The sequence below is a fragment of the Lactuca sativa genome, chromosome 5 (genome assembly GCF_002870075.4).
Source record: "Lactuca sativa cultivar Salinas chromosome 5, Lsat_Salinas_v11, whole genome shotgun sequence".
NCBI classification, from domain to species: Eukaryota; Viridiplantae; Streptophyta; class Magnoliopsida; order Asterales; family Asteraceae; genus Lactuca; species Lactuca sativa.
In genome coordinates, this window is record NC_056627.2 from 60,726,888 (window position 1) to 60,738,083 (window position 11,196).

Sequence of the window (11,196 nt, forward strand, 5' to 3'; positions counted from 1 at the left end):
CAAGTCTTCAAATCCCTAGATCTAAGCTTCTAATAGGAAATATAGAAGCTTTATACCTCCTTTGGGTTCCAAAAGATGAACTAGCTCCAGATTCTTGAGCTCAATATACTCAAATGCTTCTCCTTCAACTTCTCTTTACTTCTTCCAAGCCTTTCTTCACCAAAATGAACTCAAAAAGGTCCAGCACACAAAACAATGGAGTATGAGATGAACTAGTGTTTTATGAAGGCGAGGTACTAGTGAGGAGGCCAAAGGGGAGGCTATAATGGGGTATTTATAAGTCTTAAACCCTAAAAATTAGGGTTTGGCATCTGCCCGCGTACGCTGGGCATACCTCTTGGTACACTGCGTGTACGCCCCCGAGTCCCTCGAATCCAATGCGGCCTTTACGCCCTTCGCACACCAGGTTACGCCCAAAGTACGGCTTAAGGGGCAGCCCAATTTCATAGCCCATTTTTCTAAGGTCCACTCCAAAAGGGTCCTTTGTCCAAGTGTTAGTCCAAAGCTAATATTAATTTACATAATTTAAATAATACCATGAGAGGTGGATGTTACAACTATGGAGGGTGATACGTTTATTAGTGATAGTATACTAGTAAATTTGGATGAACCTAATAGCGACAAGGAAGTCATGGCAGGCCCGAAGTCTGCCAAGTGGACAGAGGCTATGGACAGCAAGATTCAGTCCATGTATGACAATCAAGTCTGGAACTTGGTTGACAATGTACCAGGTCGTAAGACGGTCGGGTGCAAATGGATCTTCAAGAAGAAGATCGACTTGGATTGGAAAGTACACACTTATATGGCACGATTGGTTGCGAAGGGCTTTACTCAAACTGCCGGAGTTGACTATGATGAGACCTTCTCACCAATAACAAAGATAAAGTCTATAAGGGTTAAGCTTGCCATAACTGCATTTCATGATTATGAAATATAGCAGACGGTTGTCAAAACCGCTTTCTTTAAAGGGAAGTCGGATGAGGATGTTTACATGAGACAACCAGAGGGTTTTGTCGATGCAAAACACCCTAATAGAGTGTGTAATCTTAAGAAGTCCATTTATGGATTGAAACAAGCGTCTTGCAGATGGAATCTTTGTTTCGATGAGAAAGTTAAAGAGTCTAGTTTCTTGTGAAGTGACGATGAGTCATGTGTATATGTCAAAGCCAATGGGAGTATAGTTAGCTTTCTCATTCCATATGTTGATGACTTACTGCTCGTAGGAAACGATGTCCCGACCTTGCAGGAGGTTAAGTCCTGGCTTGGGAAGTGTTTTGCTATGAAGGACCTCGGAGAAGCTGCTTATATTCTTGGGATAAGGATTATGAGAAATATGAGAAAAAGGCTAATAGGACTTAGTCAAGGTACTTACTTGGATAAGGTACTAAAGCGTTTTAGTATGGAAAATTCCAAGAAAAGGGAGTTACCAATCCAAAGAAATACCAAGTTGAGTAAGACTCAAAGCTCGAGTACCGAAGCCAAGATAGAAGAGATGAGTTGAGTACCTTATGCTTCTACAGTTGGCTCAATCATGTATGCTATGACTTGTACTCACCCTGATGTGGCCTACGCTTTGAGCATGGTCAGTAGATATCAAGGGAACCCTGGTAGAGCACATTGGACCGCAGTAAAGAATATTCTTAAGTACCTTTGGAGGACTAAGGAATGGTTTCTTATCCTCGGTGGGAATGATGACTTAAGGATGCGAGGGTATAGTGACGCCAGTTTTCAGACCGACTGAGACAATTTCCTCTCTCAGTCCGGCTGGGTCTTTACCCTGAATGGAGGAGCGGTGACTTGGAAAAGTTTCAAGCAGGAAACCGTAACTGATTCAACGTGCGAGTCAGAGTACATGGCGGCCAGCAAAGCGTCAAAGGAGGCAATATGGTTGAAGAATTTCATCGGAGACCTTGGAGTTGTGCCAACCATAAAGGAGCCTATGGAGATTTTCAGCGATAACGAAGGTGCGGTTGCCTTAACCAAGGAAACGAGGGATCATGGCAGATCCAGAAATATCGATAGGAAGTATCTTTTTATTAGACATCAGGTAAAAGAGGAACTCCTCGTAGTAAAGAGGGTATCGTCAGAAGAGAACCCAGGAGATCCCCTTACGAAGAGAATGAGTAGGGTTAAGCACCTACAGCACGCTAGGAGCACTGGGCTGAAGGATGATATTAGTTTTAGTGATTAGATAGCCATAGAAACTTGTAATAGATAAATTGTAACTGACATTTTGATGATTAAATAAAGGAGTATTATTTATGAGTAATGTTATTGTCTTATGTCAATTATTTATTATTGTTTCACTTTGCATGTTTTGACTTCCTAAATAATAAGACTATTTAAACTATCCACAGTCGCTCATACTTTGGAAGTAGGTATGAAAGAAGATTGCCATGAATTGGTTTGTAGATTGCCTAAGTGTTTAGACATAACAAATGTTTGCTGCAACGTTCATGGGTGCTCTTGAAATATGATTTAAGTATTGGATTAAACCCGCGCTCACTTGAATCACTTCATGGAGTGATTGTTAGACGATAATATCATATAGTCTTTAAACCTAGATATATGGTTTATTTTTTACGAGTTGGTTGTGCATTGATAATTCGTAACCGCATCAGTAACTTGATGTTATAAAATGCATTATTGTGTATGATTTGATGAGTAAATAGTAAATGCATACAAGTCGAAGTTTATCTGTTCCTTTTACCCTATGAGGGTAAAAGCGATCTTTTGAGCCCTCGATGATTTGGTTTGACTTATGTGTCAGGCCCGATCAGGATTGAGTTGATGCATTCAATTAAGTTCTATGTCAAACAGATCAGAGATCGAGAAACAAACTGCTGGACAATAAGTATGACTATGTTCCATGTGATTGTCCACATGATATCTTGAGAATGGAGGACTATACGATCCCTTATCTAAAGAACGTGTTAGAGTTCGACAGCGGCTTTTGAGAGCTACGACTGCTAATCGGATTTTGAAGTCGCACATGCATCTGTAGTTATTAGACTTATCCAAGTGGGAGACTGTTGGATTAGGTGTCTAAGTCCATAACTATATTTGGTATGTACTTGATCCAATTGTAGCATGGTCCTTTTGGGTTGTCTTCAGCAAAGCAACTTGACTGGATGAATAATAGAGAAGGAGGTTATTATGGTTTATTAATATATTATATGGATAATATATTAAAAGAGATATCATATTGGTTAATTAATATTGGTCAAGAATTAATTAGAAAATTAATTTTGTGGTCAAAAGATATTAATTAAAGCTAAGGGGCTGATATTGTAATTATTGGATAGTTGTAAATTAGGCTGAGGAAACCCTAATAACAGGGTGGATGAATTCTTATGGATAAGGCCTTAATAATTCGTCCAAGGTAGGGATTCTAGAAGATTCTTATGGGCTACTTAGAGCCTAAGCAACCGGATAAGTGTTCGACTGAAACCCTAACTCCTCACCTATATAAGGACCCTTCTGGCTACCTAATTTCGACTACACCATAACCCTAAGAGTTCTAGGAGCCGATTTTTAGCATTCATCTCTCTATTGCATTCTCCTATTGCTTTTGTGTTTGTGATATATAAGAGGCACAACATTTGAGGTGCTAAGGTTCTCAAAAGCTCAAGATCTTCTAGCAACAATCAAGGTAACATTCTTATTAGTTTATTTATGTTGTTTAAAGTTTTGTTGTATGCTAGATTAGGGTTTATGCAAGTCTTGGACAATTATGCATGTACAAGTAGAAAAACTAGATCCAAGCATTAGGGTTTGCATGAACACCATAGGAATGTTGTTTTGCTTAAAACCCATCACCATCATTAGCAATCTCAACATCTAGAAGATAATCCAACTCCCCCGGAGCTCCATCAAATTCCTTGCTAAGCGCAAGAGATACAAATGACCGGGTAGCCCCCAAATCAAACAATACCAAAGCATAGATACCGTTCACAAGGAAAGATCATAAAATAAAACACACAAATATAAACAAAAAATTCAATATAAATAAAGAGATAAGGAGAAGACACATACCCATCAGAACATCAGGAATTGCATGCACCTCCTCAACTGTCAGCTAAAAAGCCATGCTCTTCGCTGCTGGGACATCTGTCCGGCACTGCCGGTTGTTAATAATTCGAAGAGTCGCAAGAGCGGGTGCCAAAAACGGTCATGCAGCAGCCAAACACAGATAATGGGCCTTCTTGTGGCCCCTCTAATTGCACTGAAAGTAAATCAGATCAGATATCGGGGTGATGATGGTGGTAGCAGTACAATCTCTGCTGATATGACCAGTCCGTCCGCACTTGAAGCAGCCAGAACCACCCACTCTGCACGTCCGATCGTGAAACCTGCCGCACTTTCCATAATCGCATCAGCCCTGCTAGCCCTTCCCCCTCGTATCAACTACCTTGGGCCTCTTTCCCGGACCCGCAACATTGGACACAGAATCTGGCTTCCTCTTCTTCTCCATCTCCAAATCAATCTCTCTCTCTCTCTCTCTCTCTCTCTCTCTTTCTATCCCTTGCTATCATGTCTTCCATCGTCCTACAGCTGGATCGGCTAACAAACTGTCGAATATCACTCCTCATCATCTCATGGTACCGGGCCTTCTTCATCTCCTCGTCCGCTACATACTGTGGAACTAGAAGTGCCCTCTCCCATAACATAGCGGTGATCTCAGTCACCGTCTCAGTAGTCTAGCGGAGATCCTAGAACTCTCATGCCAGCTGCTGCAACTCAATCACCGGTGCAAACTTGGATCGGAACTTGGTCGAAAAATCAATCCATGTCATCGAATCAATAGCATCGTCATCTCCTATAGTATACCCTATCTCCTCCCACCAATTGTGTGCCCTATCCTTCAAGAGGTAGGAAGCTAGTCTGACCTTGTCCCCCTCGGGACATCAACCGGTATGGAAGGCGTTAGCAACATATGCTAACCACCTGCTGCTCACGATAGGATCCCTCGCCCCATGATAATCTAGAGCTCCACACGCCCGAAACTCCTTGAAATTCATATAACACGTCCCGACCAAAGCCACAATCTCAGTGCGAAAGGCGCTCAATCGCTCATCAAGAATCTCCAGAATACCCTCTTTGACCGTGCCAATTATCACAGGAGTCTGCTCAAGGATATTGTGCGTAATCTCAGACGATATAAACTCCCTCATTTGTTCATCCAGCTGCTCGACTCTAGAACCTGAGCCCGAACCCTCCCTATCACCGAAACTGCCCACTAGTCTGCCTCACAATACCATTATACTGAAAATAGACCATATAAACCATTAGAATATGCATCAAATATGCTCATCGGGGGAATTACATCTCTACAAGCTCCCTGGCTTCATTGCATCCCTCCTTGGATCAAGTACGGATCCTCTGCTTCCAGTAGTACGATCCCATACTACCTTCCACATCTATCCATACTTTCCTCAAAAAGTGCCTTAAATCGGCCAAGTTACTTTATAAACAACAATTCCCTCACATATAAGGCTCCCAACAATAAATTTCATCCTAGGTTTTCCTAGGGCAAACTCCACACCACTCTCTACCATCAGCTACAAAAGTAACTCTCATTAACTTCCTCTAACTAGCCCACGAATACAATCACATATTACAAAAACTAAATAATTCTTCGAGTGATAGGTATCACACTACAAAGGTTGGACTCAAACAAGAGCTGCGTAATAGAGTTAAAACCTAACCCTCTAAAATTATTTAGTTCCCATAATATGCAACTTAGCATATTCATTTTCCAATTAGTTGAAGCTAGCTAGAGCTCCTAAAAGCACAAAACCAGCAGCATTTGAGCATCGGGTAATCCAAACCAAGCATAACCTAATCAGGCCATCCTATTACTGACTGATCAGTACTAGCATGGAAGTCTATAAGCTTATACAGCAAGCATACAAAGGCATCTCTCCTAGATCCTTAGCCCTAATCTAGCATGCGATTCTTAATTCATAGTTCAAATATATTATAAACATGTATGGGTATTTTGGGATAACTTACTTGAGTTCGGCTGATCACATGCACTATACCCTTTCTTATTTTATAAAACATTTTCTTAAATATGCTTATCTTTTGAAAACTTACCAAATCCTCGGTTTGAGTTCAGACATACCCGAGAGTGTGCTCGTATCCCTCAAACCAAGGCTCTGATACCAACTTGAAACATCCAAAAATTATTACCAAAAAATTTCATTTTTGATTTAAGTAAAAATAGCATTCCACAACATTGTTCATACATCCAAAACAAATAAATATGTCAACATCATGAAAATCAGAGTATGTCCCATAAACAGAATCCATATGGTGTGTGCGATGCAGTCAACCCGAGCTCTTCCCCTTGGAACCGGAAGTACTTGAAACATAAACTAAAAACCGTAAGCACAAAGGTGTCAGGTTTAGAAGCTAACACGCTTGATCGCATTTGGGGCGTCAGTCCCCAGATGTACCTTTCTATTTTCTTGCTCTCGGGAGCAATCATATCTGGACAAAGGATTGCCAGCTCGCAGAATCTGTTGGTATAAGTAGCGATGTCGGTACCAACCATTCCGAGAGTCCATAGCTCGTGTTCAAGCTTTTGAATCTCTCCCCATGGGCAGTATTCTCTCATCATCATGGCCTTCAAGCTCTCCCAGCTTATGGAGTTTGCCACGATTAGGGTAAGTACTTTAACGTGGCCATTCCACCAAGTTAAAGCCTTATCAAGAAGGGTGAAAGTTGCAAATTTGACCTTGCTGTGCTCGGGACAGGAGCAGATTTCAAAGATTGCCTCCGTCCTTTCAATCCACTGCCTCAGGGCCATCACACCACCAGTTCCATAAAACATCTGGGGCTTGGCATTAGTGAAGTCCTTATAGGTGCATTCTCGAGGTGGTCCATGACTCTCGCCATGGTTGGATAGGTGTGTGCCAGATCCCGAGCCATTAGTATTCGAGTTATTGATCTGTGACATGGCAGCTGCCACCGCTGCGGTGACTGCTGCTTGAAACATTACAGCATCAAATTGGGGTGGTGGAGGTGGTGGTACAGGTGCTTCCTCACCGTTGTTTCGCCTTGGATTCCTACGCGGAGGCATCCTTCAACTATAGGTTGAAAAGACAAGGATAAGAATTTCATAGAATAGAAAATGTATGTGTCTCATGAACTAAATCGCTATAGTTCAACAACAGATGATAGTATGAGTCTTAAAATAGAAGAATGAAAGTTATTTGTAAGACTGAAGGTACGAAACAAGTATTTGGTTTCACAAATACCATTCAAGGTTTGCACGAAATACTTAACATAGTAGTAATAGTGTCACTTATATTAATATAAAAGTTGTTACAACGATCATGAAAATTTGACCCCTATAAGGGTCTCCGATTACAAAGTTCGAGAAATTTGAAGACTTTTAGCCGAGGTCCTAAGCTATAACAAAATTTGAGTCCTTGACAAGCACTACTTGCGTCGAAGGTTGCGCTTGGATCTTGACTCCGCATCTGATTGCTTTGACTCCATTAGACGCCTATCAAAAGCGGCTTGTTGTTCCCTCAGTTCAGCGAGGGCTGCAATCATTTGCGCTTGAAATGCTTCGGTTTGAAGTTGAGCATTGTCTTGTATCTTGTCCAGCCTACGGATGTCAGAAGTGTGAACCTACACTTCCACGTTGATATCCCAGAGTCGACTAGCTTGAACACCAGACTGATAGGACTGATTGGCTAACTTTCCCACCATTACCGGGAGTGCTCGATCAGCCGAACCTCCGCCGCAGACATCATAGAAGTCCCGGCACATGCCGTAGGGAGGGAGTAGGTTTTGTTGTTGGCTCCAATGGTGGAGGTGACTTCCCCAGAAGGGAGTCGGTCCTTGAAAGTTCCTTACAAAGACGGGAGGTTGAATGGGTGGTGGATCGATAACTTCCGGCTCTGATTCGGTACCGGAGTCATCACCCACTTCTATGGGTTCCTCGTCCTCTTCGGGATCATCTTCGATCCATCCTCCGTTGCCTTGGTTGGGAAAGTATGGGTCGCCAGGGTGGTGAAATCCAGCCATTTGACTGTACGAGAAATAGGGTTATAAGAATGGAATAAAGTTGAAACATGCAAAACATGTAAGTTAAACTAGTTTAGATCGCAAATACTCCTATAGTATTTTAATTCTTGTGTTTGATTCTTGTAATGATTTGGTAAGTTTTGACTTGTTGCTTACTACGATCATTCCTCGATATACGTTGGTCCAATCTCGGGCAAATATAGTTGATCACGCTATATTTGTCCAAAATCTGATTACATATATCGAGTCTCAATCGTAGTGTCAACTTGTCTAAATACTTGTATAGTTGTATAACATGAAAATAATTTGTGGTATGCATGTAATTGTACTTAAATGAACTATCAATTTAAGTTGAACGCAAAGCTGCTTAAGCGTAAAAAAAAAAAAAAAAAAAAAAAAAAAAAAAAAAAAAAAAAAAATTGTTTAGTATTAGTCCCTTAAGCATTTATAGTTTGTATATCTTATGTGGTTTGATATACTTAGTTCACTATAAACATTGCTTTGATACCAATCTGTCACACTCCCAAACCTGAACGGCGGAAACGTTCGGGGGCGGATGACTTCATGTGGTAACGTAACAAATGAATGCATAGTAAAGAAAGCAATACAACCATCATATATATAATTGAAAGTTTCCATTTGTCAAAAGTTACATGTTCAAAACTCAATTACAATATGATGTCAAAAATACGAGATTAAACTGGCGCCGCAGCATCCCTTCATCAAAAGCGTAATGAATACCTGAAATTACTGAATTCCTGGGACATACAAGTAATTTTGAAAGAGTAGATCAGCATTTAAGCTGGTGAGTTTCATAAGTATTTAAGTGACAATTTTTGAATGAAATGAAATGTTTTGTCTTTGTTTGTTTGTGTTTAGAAAATCCTATATTTTCTACTAGTATAAAAGTAGCCTTCACTCAAGACCAATGTTTGTTTCCAAAATGTATGTAACTGTAAAATAACCAATGAGTTTGAAAACCTTGTAAATCAATGCATTTTCAATACCCCTTGTGAGTTTTATAACCATACTATTGACTCGGAATGCCTATACACAACGTTCTTCAGGCGTTGGAATGTTATGACGTTTGTCACCCCAAACGGTGGACTGCAGCTAACAGTCAGGGCGCGGGTTGTCAAGCCCGTATAGATCTATACACAAACACCATGCTCCCCCTCCAAGGGATTCTGGTATATAATACAGGACTTGAAATGTGTACTCGAACGTACATGAAGTTAGTGTCTCACAAAACCGTGGTATAAAAACAGATCTACTTGTTAAAATGTTACGTTTGTTCTTGTATACGAAAGTAAACTTCTTGAAATTCATGTTTCTAGTACATAAGAGTTAGAAATTTGTTCGTAAAACTATACCTATTATAGTTTTCTAAAAGTGTGTCTTGTTTATTTAGAAATACCTAGAAAAGGAATCACTTGTTTATGAAAGCATAGATTTTTGGTGTAGAGTCTAAGATAGACAAGAATAATCTAAGAAAAGTTTAGTTTATACATGCATTACAACAAATTTATATTTCAAAAGATAGAATGCTATTTTAACATATGTTATATATATAAAAGTTCTTTAAAGGTTTATAAATCGCATGTGATTTGAATATATAACAGTATATAAAAGAGTTTCTTTATGTAACACACGATAATACTCGTGTGTTTTACTTATAATCCCCCCCCCCCCCGTGAAAGCATATAAAAGCATTTAGAATATTTAAAAGGTAAATTTAAGGGGTATGAACTCACTTGAAAGTTTGAAGATAGCGAGATGGTAAACCGGGCAGAGTTTCGTCTCGGGAAACGGATTTTCCTCGGGATTCTCGGGAATCTCGGGAGTAAAATCGACCCTCGGGACTTGAGCAAAAAGACCAGAACTTCGGGTTTGAACGGGCATGGAAAACGAGGCAAGATTGTGAGAGAAGGAGAGAATTGAGCCCTTTTCTCGGAAGCCCTCGCATCCTATTTATAGTAAGGCTGAACCTCCTCGGTACGCGGGGCGTATGCTCGTACGCAGCGCGTACGCGTACGTCATGCATGACCGAAGCCTCGACTGCCTCGGCTTCGGATGGGACGGGTTGCTGGGGAGACGGGTCGGACGGGTCGGACGCCTCGGATAGGGCGACGTGGACGATAAGAGGCCAAGTCTCTCGGGTACGCAGGGCGTACAGGAGTACGCAGCGCGTACCTCGGATGAGGACGCTGACTCCTCTTCGGATAATGTCCGATTTTTGAATTAAATATATAATTTATTTAATAAACTTCAAAAATTCATATCTTCTTCATACGAACTCCGTTTTCGATGGTCTTTATATCCACGCGTAAGTGAGACTACGCTCTACAACTTTCGTTTAGACTCCGTCGGCAAATTCCGAAATTATTTTTTTTTTATTATTATTTATAAACTCATCGTGTTTAAGGAATTTCTTTGAAAATTCATAACTTCTTTATTTGATGTCGGTTTTTGCCAGACTTTTTACCGCTGGAATACCATTGTCGAGACCTTCGATTCTCGTTTAGGTCATTCCGGCCAAAAGTCGCTCGATCTCCGATTCGAGTTTTTAGCTGTCTGTTGCTAAGCCGAACTTGGAAAAATCATAACTTCGCTATATGAAGTCGGATTTGGGCGTTCTTTTCACGTACGATCATGGTTCAAAGACATTTAAACATACAAGGAAATTAAATAGAACTATTTGTACATTTATTTATGAAAGTAAATTTTATTAACTCAAAAGTGATTACAGTACTTGACCTTTTAGGTCATTACAAAGAGTTGAAATATCGGGTTGTCACATCATCCCCCCGTTAGAGAGAATTTCGTCCCGAAATTTAAAGTAGTAAAGATACTAGTGAACATGAAAGAGATGAGGGTACTTTTGTTTCATCTGATCTTCGCGTTCCCATGTGAATTCAGGTCCCCGCTTGGCGTTCCAGCGAACCTTCACGATGGGTATGCGACTTTGTTTTGTTTGTTTGACCTCTCGGTCCATGATTTCTACTGGTTCTTCCACAAAGTTAAGGCTCTCGTTGATCTCGATCTCGTCGAGTGGAATAACGAGAGTCTCGTCGGACAGACACTTTTTCAAGTTTGAGACGTGGAAGGTTGGATGGATGTTACTAAGCTCGCGCGGTAGGTTAAGCTTGTAAG